The sequence below is a fragment of the Lactuca virosa genome, chromosome 6 (genome assembly GCF_052849685.1).
Source record: "Lactuca virosa cultivar CGN04683 chromosome 6, Lactuca_virosa_CGN04683_v6, whole genome shotgun sequence".
Lineage (NCBI taxonomy): Eukaryota > Viridiplantae > Streptophyta > Magnoliopsida > Asterales > Asteraceae > Lactuca > Lactuca virosa.
Genome location: NC_136431.1, coordinates 118,611,937 through 118,624,482, shown reverse-complemented (window position 1 = coordinate 118,624,482; position 12,546 = coordinate 118,611,937).

Sequence of the window (12,546 nt, the reverse complement as noted above, 5' to 3'; positions counted from 1 at the left end):
ACTTCATTCTCATTCTTCAAATTTATAGTGATGCATATTGTGACATCCCAAATTTCTCGGCCAGAAAAGACCGATTTAGTTTATGTTTTTTAAATTAAAATCAGAGTAATCATTTGATTAAAGTGTTGCGGAATTTGTTCCCAGAAAAACATGATAAATATGTTATCAAATCATTTCCGAAGAAATGTATTTTATTCATTTAAACCATTGGGATGTCATTGTCAATACAAAAACATAAGCATAAACAAAACTTACATTCATTTACACTAGTGATCTACTTCTCTTTTAATCTCTCAGTGTAAAGCAACTTCGTATCGATACATGGGATACAAATAAACTGAGTGGGTCGGGCTTGGGAGCCTGGTGAGCATATAGGGTTTTCAACCCACAATAAATAAATTTACTATGTTTAAACATCAAACAATCAACCCAATTACCCATCCCCATTATCTTCTTTAATCTTAAGGATCTACCCTAAGAATCATTTATCCTTCATTCCTAAGGATTGACCTAAGGAATAGGCACGAAGTCACATCGTCGCCAGGGTTTATACAACAAGCACTAAGTCCATAGCTGCCAAGGTAACCAAAAGAATAGGCACGAAGTCACATCGTCGCCAGGGTTTATACAACAGGCACTAAGTCCATAGCTGCCAAGGTTTTTAGAGTACATCTAATGAACATATAGTTCACACACCTACAGGTTGCGAGTCTGCTAGTGTTCCATGGACCGTCTAGAATAGTCCATGGTTGTCATCCATACTCTGCTGAATGACAGGGCCATCGCTTGGCTCATCGCTTCTCACCATAATTTACCACTCATATATCATCGCTCATCATTTATCTCATCATTTTATCACACATCAACTTATTTCACCTACCCATGTTATACCCAACATATTTGTAGATATACATACATATATATATATATATATATATATATATATATATATATATACATTTTAAATTATTTTAAACATGTATAAAACATTCTTTCATCTATCCATGTTTTACCCAACATATTTGTAGATATAAAATACATAACAATTTAAAATCTGTATAAAACAATCATTCAACATCTATCTCAAATAAACAAACAACATATATACACATAGCATATATTTTATATAAAATACTTCATATCTATGTGTAAGGTGAAAGTGACTATACACTTACTTGATCTAATGATAATCGGGCAACACCTCGTTTCCTAAAATGATCGTTTCCGATGAAACCGGGAGCTTTAATGAAAAACCGGGTCTTGCGAAGGTTGAGCTTCAAACCGAAAAGATAAATTTATCGGGCTCTTCGGGCACTTCGGAACGTATTTCGGGTGTTGGAAATGATTCTGGGGCTTCGGGGGATTAAAAATGGCTTAAAATAAAGTTTAGGGGTGAAAAAGGGGGAAAATCAAACATTACCGGGGACATCTCGCAACCCCCCCTTTTATAGGGTGCGAGACCGAAGATCAACGGCTGAGAGGGCTCCATGCGGCAGCAGATGCGAGGCTCGGATGCGAGGGGTGGGACGCGCGTCGGAAGCTCGCAGGCGAGACGTGGCTCGCCTCGGATACACCACGTATGCGACACGCGTCGGATTTCTACCGGACCACACATCGGACTCGTCATCTGATCGGACACGGGGTGGGTGACTCACCGAGATCGGACCTTATCCATGCGAGGTGACGTGGCCGAACCCCAGCCATGCGAAATTCCTCGGTTTTAGCATTTTTCTCGAATTTTGCGTCCCAAACTTCTAAAATCCATAACTTTCGCATACGAGCTCCGTTTTTTACGTTCTTTATATGCACGCGTAGGTAAAATTATGCTCTACAACTTTCGTTTAGACTTCGTCGGCTAATTTTGAATTTAATTTTAACATTATTATTTTTAACAGACCGGGACAGAAAAAATCCGTTAAAAATTCATAACTTGTTCATTATAACTCGGATTTCAGCGTTCTTTATATATCCGGAATCCTTGTAACATATACTACGAATTTTATTAAGACTTTTCATTCTAAATAATCTTCTATCAAAAAGTCGTTTTCGACACTTATTGTCTCTTAATTGACTAGCCCTGATCTACGGGCGTTACACATATTGCACACTATCTGTTTGACGAAATTTCAAGGGTAAAATCAAGATCTTTTTTCTCTATTGTCTCACATATGATATTTCACATCATTTTCTTGTTAAATTCTAATAAATTTCTAATTTCATTCTTTTAAATGCAGGAAATATGTTTTCATTTTATCTCAAATTATTCATTTTAATATTTGAAATTTTGATTTATTTGATGGAGCTTATGTTCTTTCACATGTTTTATTGAATAAGATGGTACTTGCCTTCATCCAACAGTGTGATTATTATTTTTTAGGTATATTCCAACATTATATAGTTTATCAAGTCCAAAATAAAATACTAGATTTAGTATTCTACATTATTAAGGTTTAATCATTTATGGAATATTATAAAAAAAACATGGGGTCGAAATTAAATGAGCGAATGAATTCATGTGCAAGTAGCATAAAAACTTATTAAAGGGACATATAGAAAACATATAGATGCTTATTACAAGAGTTTGAACTAATGTTGGCTACTACAAGTTCAACCGTTAATGAACACTAATAGTTTTTTTTTTTATGTAGGGTCATTATATATTAGGTCATAAATTGAAGCATATTTGTCGCATGCCCTTCGCCAGTATTTCACATGGTATGTATATTTTCATTATAAGATTTTTTAAAAGTTCTTATATTCATGAGAAAAATATTGAATCAAAAACAAGAAAAAAATATTTCCACATACATCATATATGATTAGATATATATAATCACATGTGATTAAATACATTGGACCAACTAATGAATCGAAAATGCAAAATGAATATATATATATATATATATATATATATATATATATATATATAGGGGAGTGTTCACTTGAGATTAAAAAAAAAGTAGAGATCTTGAGATTTAACCTCAACCACATATTTCTCATTGGTCGCTCTAATGCTCCAGCATACCAGCAACAACAATGTATGCCTAATCATAAATGATTATGTGGCAGAGATGTATAATCATATAGGATTATACATATTTATACGTATATGTCTAATCATAAATGATTATACATATATGTTTGTTCACAGATTGAGTAATCATCAATGATTATGACAGTTGGTGGCAGAAGAGGTAGTGGTGATAGAGATGGCGGTGGTATAACTAACGAAGGTGACTGTGGTGGGTTCGACTGGTGTCACAGGTGGTGGTGGTAGTGGTGGTGGCGGTGGCGGTTATTGTGGTGGGGATCGTGGCGGAGGAGAAAGGAACGGGCAACACTGTATAATCATTTATGATTATACTAGGTCTGTCGTGCCGGTACGTCGGAGGGTTAGAGCGGCAGATGTGAAATACATGACTGAGGTTGAATCTCAAGATCTCTATTTTATTTTTAATCTCAACGGAACCTACCTACCTCTCTCTATATATATATATATATATATATATATATATATATATATATATAATCACATGTGATTATATAGACAATAACAACTATTAAATCAAGGATACGAAAACAAATCTTGTCCACATAACTCATATGTGATTAAATACATATAATCACGTGTGATTAAATACACGAGACCAGTTAATGAATTGAAAGCGCGAAAATAAATATTGTCCACATAAATCATATTTGATTAAATACATATAATCACATGTGATTATATGTATCCAATCACATATGATTTATGTGGACAAGATACATTATCATGTTCTCGATTCAATTATTCTTTTTTTTTTCAACTTTAATCATATGTGATTTAATATATCTAATCACATGTGATTATATGTATCTAATCATATAAGATTTATATGGACAAAAAAGAATATTGTCTATATAAATCATATGTGATTAGATACGAATAATCACATGTGATTATATACACATAATCATGGGTGGTGGTGATAGGTGATGGTGGTGTGTGGTGATGTTTAGTGGTGGTAGGTAGTAGTGGTGGTGAAAGGTGGTGGGGGTGACATGTGGGGTTGTGATGGGGGTGATGGTGGTTTTGTTGGGTGATGGGTGGTGTGGTGGTGGTCACATGTGATTATATGTATCCAATCTCATACGATTTTTATGTGGACAATATTCATTTTCACGTTCTCGATTCAATAATTGTTTTTTATCAATTTTAATCATATGTGATTAAATACATTTAATCACATGTGATTATATGTATCTAATCACATATGATTTAATTAGGAAAAACAAATCTTGTCTATATAAATCACATGTGATTAACAACATATAATCATATGTTATTATATATAGGAGAACAACCATTGAGGTGGTGGTGATAGGAATTATGGTGGATGGTGGGTGGGTCGATGGTTGTGGTGTTGATGGGTGGGTGATTGTGGGTGGTGGCGGGTGGTAGTTTTTGTGGGTGGAGGTGGTGGTGACGGATGGTGGTGATAGGTGGTGTTGGTGGGGTGGTGATGGGGAGTGATAGGTGGTGGTGGTGGAGGGTGGTGGTGGCGAGTGGTGGTGATGGGTGATCAAGATAGGTGAGGGTGGCGGTAGGTGTTAATGGTGGTGGCGGGTGGTGGTTTTGGTGGGTTATGGGTGGGGATGGTGGTAGTGGGCAGCGGTGGAGGTGGATGGTGGTAGTGAATGGTAGTAGTCGGTATTGATGTGTGTGGTTTGGTGGGTGGGTGGTGGGAGATGGTGGTGATGAGTGGCGGTAGTAGGTGGCGATAGGTGGTGGTGGTGGGTGCTGGTGATGGGTGATTGAGGTGGGTAGAGGTGGTTGTGATGTTGGTGGCGGGTTGTGGTTTTGGTGGGTGATGAATGGGGGTGGTGGTAGCGGGCGGTGGTGTAGGTGGGTGGTGGTGGTCGGTTGTGATGAGTGGTGGTACATGATGGTGGCTGGTGGGTGGTGGTGGCGGGTGGTGGAGGTGGTGGTGGGTGGTAGGTGGTGGTGGTGGTCGGTGTTCGTTGGGTGGTGGTGGGTGGTGATGGTGGTGGTTTTGGTGGGTGGAGGTGGTGGTGATGGGTGATGATAGGTGATGACGGGTGGTGGTGATGGGTGATTGAGGTGGTTGAGGTGGCGGAGGTAGGTGGTGATGGTGGTGGCGGGTGGTTGTTTTGGTGGGTGATGGGTGGGGTGGTGGTAGCAGGCGGTGGTGGAGGTGGGTGGTGGTGATGAGTGGTGGTGGTCGGTAGTGATGAGTGGTGGTGCATGGTAGTGGGTGGTGGGTGGTGGTGGTTGGTGGTTGTGGCGGGTGGTGGTGATGGGTGGTGGAGGTGGTGATGGGTGGTAGGTAGTGGTGGTGGTGGTCTTGGTTGGGTAGTGGGTGGTTTTGGTTGGTGGAGTTTTTAATTGTTTGTAACTATTTTTTGATTTTTATGAATATTATTTTATAATTTTGATTAAAAAATTGTGTGGTCAAAATTTGTTATCAAACGTTTTCGCAATAAGAAATATTTTCGATTGAACGCTCATATATATATATATATATATATATATATATATATATATATATATATATATATATATATATATATATATTAGTTGTGAGACCCATGTATTATATAGGTTAATTTAAAAAAAAAGTAAATATAAAGGTCAAAATATTTTAGAACATTGAATTTATAAGAAAATAAGAAAAATAATGAATTATTATAATTGAAATGTTTTTATCTTTTAAATTTAAACAAATGACTTGAATAAATAAACAAAAGAAACTAATGAGCTTTAATTTTAGGAATTTTGAAATTAAAAGGTAAGTTGATTAATGAAATTGATATTCATTTATTACTACATTTCTTGTAATTATTACATTAAAATATTATGTGAAATTTAATAAAATAGAAAAACTCATAAAATGACATGTGAAAAAAAATTAATTCAAAATAACCACAAAATGACATTAGACAAATTGAATGAGAGTGTGACAACAGGCAAAAAAAACCTTCATTTATTAGAGTATATATATATATATATATATATATATATATATATATATATATATATATATATATATATATATGATTATATTTGAGAACCTATAGTTTCCCGATAACTTTATAACTAAAAGAGGAACATTAGATCAAAAATTGTAATGGCTTGGATTGATCGTGACGTAATTGTAATTATCACTTGTTTCAATGATACTTTAGACATTTTATAAATAATCACAAGGGCATATTACGAATTAAAAATATCATTCAAATAATCAATTTAAGAAATTAAAAAACAAACACTCACACACACACACAAAAACACGTCTTCTTTCTCCCTTTCTCTCCCATCCCTGAAGTTCTTCACGATGGCCTCCCAACTCCATCGTCCGCATACTACCAACGAATCTCTCCCCGTGCGATCTTTCTGACTCCGATTTCCACCAAAAATACCGCCACGTTGAGTATCGAATCGATGCAGAGACTAAGGATCACTTCGATTTGGCGAGGATTTCATACGAATCTAAGAATCAACCAATCTGCAATTTAACGCAGTGAACCAGATCGGCGAGGCTTTGTTCTTGGTTGCGTTTATCAACGACGCACCAGTCCAGAAACGACTTTCTGGAGGAAGCTGTTATCGAGGATTGAGAGCTTGTTTAAGAACGATCACTTAAACATGAAGGTGTATTACCGGATATCGTAATGAACTTGGCGTCTTTTTCACTGAGACTCTCTCACATATCTCCATGACATATTAGTCGGTTCTAAATTTGTAATTGATTACCGAAGTGTATCATAATAGCGTGGTTGTCATCAATTAGCCTGGTGATGAATTTAATATTCATGTTTTTTTTACCGGACTTCCCTTAAAACTACACATCACCGCCGACTCCCTGCAAACCTACACGATTAATGTAGTATGACTTCAAAGCTCTGTTAAACTGTTGAAGACTTCAAAATTTGAAATTGTAGATTTTTCATCTATTGAAGACGATCTCGACTCCCCGCCTTAAGGTATCACTTTCTAAGAGGGTGTTTGGGATTACTTTTCAAAGTGATTTTTTGGACTTTTGGCTTTTTCGAAAAACCAAAAGTTTGAAAAGGTGGTTGGTAAATCTAAAAGTTCTTTTAGAATGACTTTTTGGAAAGAATAAAAAATAGTTGTTTTAAAAGTCATGATTTTTTTTTACTTTTGGTGACTTTTGGCTCTTACTCCCTTAAAAGTTAATCCAAACACATTTTAAAACCTCCTTTTGGAAAAAGCTATAAGTCTAAAAGTCCTTTTGTCAAAAGGGACTTTTTAGACCAAAAAAAAAACAATCCAAAACACCCCCTATATTCAGTTTGTATGTTTGTTTTTCAATTGAACTGAACTTTAACTTAATTGTCGTGAATGCTAATATAGTCCATCGTGTGTGTTTTTTGCGTCAAGTTAATGTGAAAGTGAAAAGAAATTTGTGAATCTAGCTATTGTAGTTTCTTATTAACATTAGCAAAGTCAATTATATAATATTAGTGTTTGTACCTTTTCTTGATGTACATTAAGTACCTCCTTTTTAGCATGAACCTGAGCCCTCGTAAGAACGCCAGCATGAGGATCACCAAGAACTTGTTCTTTAGGATGATTTCGTGTCTATTTGTCCATTGGTGGATATGTAGGATCGAAATCCAAAGGTGCATCTTCGAACAGTTCGTCCGTTTCAGAACCTTCACCTACATTTGACACATTATCAGACATATTGTGAAAAACATCAGTTTGAGTAGTAGAAGTAGTTGATATAGATCCATTTTGCTCCCCCTCGACAATAGGATCAGTATTATTATGCTCCCCCTCGACATCTGCATTCATATGACCATGCTCCCCCTCGAATGTATGCTTCCCCTCAACATTAGGTATCAAATTCAAGTGCTCCCCTTCCACTTGATCCCCTTACAACACTGGGTGATTTTCGATATGTATTGGAGAATTTGTTGTGGATTGTGAAATATCATCATCCTGAGTTATAGTCGAATCATAAGAATGTTTCGAAACTTTAGAAATTTGATTGTCTGTAGCATGTACTTCTGCATTGACAGCCCTGTCAGGAACACCAAAAATTAAGTCATAATCAAAATCGAAAGAATTTTAAATTGATGACTCATCAAAATTTTCGTTAAGAATAGGCTTCTATTCGAAATTCTTTTCGACACGTTTAACATAGTAATCATCAAAAGTTAGATTGAATGTTTCTTCAATCTTCCTTGTTCGCTTATTCAACACCTTATATGCAACAAAATTATGTGAATATTCCAAGAATATCCCCCCATCAGCTTTTGACTGAAATTTCAAAAGGTCATCCTTAAGATTCGTAATAAATCACCTGCAACCAAAAACATGGAAAATTTTCACATTTGGTTTTCGATTGTTAATAAATTCATAAGGGGTGGTGTTAAAACGACGAGGAATAAAAGATCAATTTTGTGTGAAACACACTGTCGAAACGGCTTCGGCCCACACATATTGAGGTAAATTTGCATATGCGAGCATCGTCCTTGCTGCTTAGCATAGTGATCTGTTCCGCCTTTTGACAACACCATTTTGTTGTGGTGTGTAAGGAGATAAAAAAAATTAGAAGTTATTCCAAGATCAGTCAGAAATTTACCAAGAGCTTGATTCTTGAATTCTATGCCATTGTCACTTTTGATCTTCCTCACTTTCTTCCGCAAACTGAGTTCGATATGCTTAATGAAATCGATCATTACTTGAGCAGTCTCAAACTTCTGTCGAAGAAAGTACACCCAAGTGAACCTTGAAAAGTCATCAACAATGACCAACATGTACCTTTTTTTGTTGAGAGTCTCAACAGTCGAAGGACCACAAGGGTCAATGAGAAGTAGTTCGAGAGGTTCGATGATCTTCGAATCGATGACAATCGGATGACCTTGGCAATGTTTCTTCCCTTGTTCGCATGCTACACATAACAAGTCATTATCAAACTTTAAAACGGGTAAGCCTCGAACAATATCATTTGCCACCAATTTGTTTAAATTTTTGAAATTCAAGTGAGAAAGTCTGCGATGCCATAGCCAACTTAGATCAGACGACGCCTTCGAAAGCAAGCATACTGAAGGAACACCAACAATTGGCTTGATATCAAGAGTGAACATATCTCCTTTTCTTTTCAACTTGAGCAACACTTCTTTGGATTCTTTATTCAAAATGACACTACTTTCTTCATCGAAGACTACTTGATTGCCAGTGCCCACAACAAGTTGCGAGACACTTATCAATTTGTACTGAAGACCTTCGACATATGCCACTCGATTAACCGTGAACTTTCCATTTGTTACTTTGCCATATCCTTTAACTTTGCATTTATTGTTATTCCCAAAATTCACCACACCAGCATTTTCCAGGCTTCGATAATCTCGCAAATTTTCCTTCCTACCAATCATGTGACGTGAGCAACCACTATCTATGTACCAATGTTCATCGTATTGCTCGTCACATAAAACCTGCAATCAATGGAAAATTTTACGTCCCCAAGGATTTTTGGGTCTTTTGTGATTAGATTGAAATGCATTATGAAATAAATATCCTAAAACTCAATTACGAATTTTAGATTTCAAACTATCGATTAAGTCAAGCTCCACATACTTAAGTATCGAAATGAAAGCATTCAATGGTTTAGAGTCGATACCGAATTTCCCTTTACCATCGACAGTTTGTTGTGACTCAACTTTCACTTTGGGAACAACTTTCCACTTTTGAACATAAGGATTTGATTCCCTTGAAGAATAAATACCATTTTGAGACTCATTTAAGTATCTTTCATAAGCATATCGAATTTCCTCTTGAAAAAACTTCCCAGATTGATAAGGCTCTCCTTTGACTTCGAGCCAGTGATTAATATTCTTCACATCAGATTTCCCTTTGGCAAATTAAGCTCTAACTTGTTGTTTCAAGACAGGCTTCGAAAAGTGAGGTTGTGTGTGGTTCATTTCTCTTCCCATTGACTTCCAGCTTATCGAATTGTCGTTTTGGAAACGTCAGTTTTGCATGTGGTTGGTAACGGTTTTGAAAAAGTTTATTATAACCGACATTTGTTCGATTAAAACTTGTTGTTCATTTGAAAACCGTCTTTGAGTTTGAACTTGAGGAAAAAATATTTGTTTATGTTGCGGAAAACCATTTATATGAAAATTGTTTTGTGAAAACCTTGCATTTTGTTGATTAGGAACAAAAGTCCTTTGTTGTTGGTTTTTAACAAAATTTTCATTTCTTTGTTTTTGAACATATGGTTTTTGACTTGGTTTTTGAACTTTGGAATGGCTTTTTTGATAAATCATTTTGTTTTTTAGCGGGTTTGTTCCGAACAAAAGACTTATATTGAGAAGAAGTCTTAACTTGTTTAGCCTTTTTCTGTTCATATGATTTTGTTAACAAAACTTTTTGTTTCTTACGAGACTCAACATTTTGCCAATAAACCTTTTCTTTGCTTTAGACATCGAAATTCATTCATCTTTTGAAATCTTTTGAATTTGTTCATAAAATATTTGAGCTTTTGTGTTTTGAGATTGAGAAACTGATTCATTTGAAGGTTTGTCATCATTGACTTTTTCTTTCTTTACTTCCCAATCTCTTTTTGGTTTTTGCCTTTGAAAAGTGGATGGGTTTTTGTTAAGATTGTTTTCGACGGTACTTTGAGTTGAGAAAAATCATTCTTTCGAAACTGCTTTGTTGTGCTCAACAAAAATTCTGTTGATCTTCGGTTTTACTTTGTCACCATTTCTTGAGGTAACAAACACTTGATTTGGAAAGACAACATCATCTGTGCATTTGAAGTTTGGATAAACGACAGAGGTTGATTTGATATAATGATGGCCTTTTTCCTTCGTTACCTTTTCAAATTTCTCTGTATCCTTATACACTTGATCAATAACAACTCTTGAAATATTTGTTTCACTCGGAACATCTTCGTCATCATCACTATCGGTTTGACTATCTTCGACAGTCACATGATTATAGTCACGAACTTTCGATGTTGAGGGTTGGTCAGGGTCAACTTTAACCAAAGAATCATCACAAATTTCTTTACCCTTAGCCATCGAAGTGACATTAATGACAGATAGCTTAGAACAATCAACAACTTCATCCTCCTCAATTTCACTGATATTGTCAGAATCATCTTCGATATCAGGCAAATTGTTTTGAGAGTCAGATGTCGAATGCTCGGTTTTTTGCAAAATTTTCATTTGTTCATTTTTGGTCAAGGTCTTATTCACAATATTAACCAGATCATTTGCATCAAAACATTCATCTATCTTAAAAATATCATATGCATATGAATCATCGGGACCTTGTCAAATTCAGAAATCTTTTTCTCACAGTTATAGGTAGTCGAATCTATCTTTTCCCTTTCGAAAGTCAAGAAAGGTAAAAGTTTTATATGTTGTTCTTTGGTTATGTCCGATGAATGATGTAAATCAGTCAACTTAGCATAAAGTCTCTTAACTGATGTAACACCGTAATTTTTACAAACAATTTTTCACATTTTAAAAACATATTTTCATTCATAAACGTTATAAAATCTCATCGTTTCACATATCAATCCATATAACACAACCCAAGATCATAATGTATAAAAAAAACTCCTCATGTGTGTACTGATCATGTCGGCGCCTTCCCGCGATCCTCACTGGTACCTGAAACACATAACACCAAACACTGTAAGCATAAATGTTTAGTGAGTTCCCCAAAATACCACATGCAACACATATTAGCCACTCGAGACTATAACTCTGTATGACCCTCTGGTCAAAGTGTCTCAGTGGGACCCTCCAGTCCCATAACTCTGTGGACCCTCTAGTCCTAACTCTGTGGACCATTCGGTCCTAACTCTGTAAACTCTGAATCACATATAGCACATAATCACATAGATAACACATATCATATAATATACTCTGTCACATAACTCTAATTACCACTCTAGGTAAGGTATAGTGAGAAGACTCACCTCGGGTAACTCGGTAAACCTCGAACTCTGAAATACTGCACTAGCCTCCGCCTAATCACATAAATAATTACTCTAATTAATACAACTTCTAAAGGCTAAGCTAACCCCTCTCTATAAGCTCTCTAAGAAGGGTAAAAGACCATTCTACCCCTCTAATGGCTCATAAGTCCAAACACTGACTAAACCCTAAAAGTCAACAAAAGTCAACGGTCAAACTTTGACCCGACTCGTCGAGTGAACTCGTGTGACTCGGCGAGTACATGCGTGTCCTCTTCGCCCATGGTCCTCACTCGACTCGCTGAGTCAACCCCACACTCAACGGGTTATCACAGGTCGCGAATCGCGGGGCAACCCGACTTGACTCGTCGAGTCCCTTATGGGCTCGGCGAGTTCCTCCCATGACAACACTCATCTGACCTCTTGAGGTCAGATCTGCTTCTCTAATCTATAGATCTGACTTCCCCATGACCAATAAACACGTAAAGGTCGAATCTTGCTACACATGCAATGCTCTCAAGGCTTATTTTGGTGAAATCCCTTCTAACATGGCAACCTATGTCCATTTCCTCCATAGAAT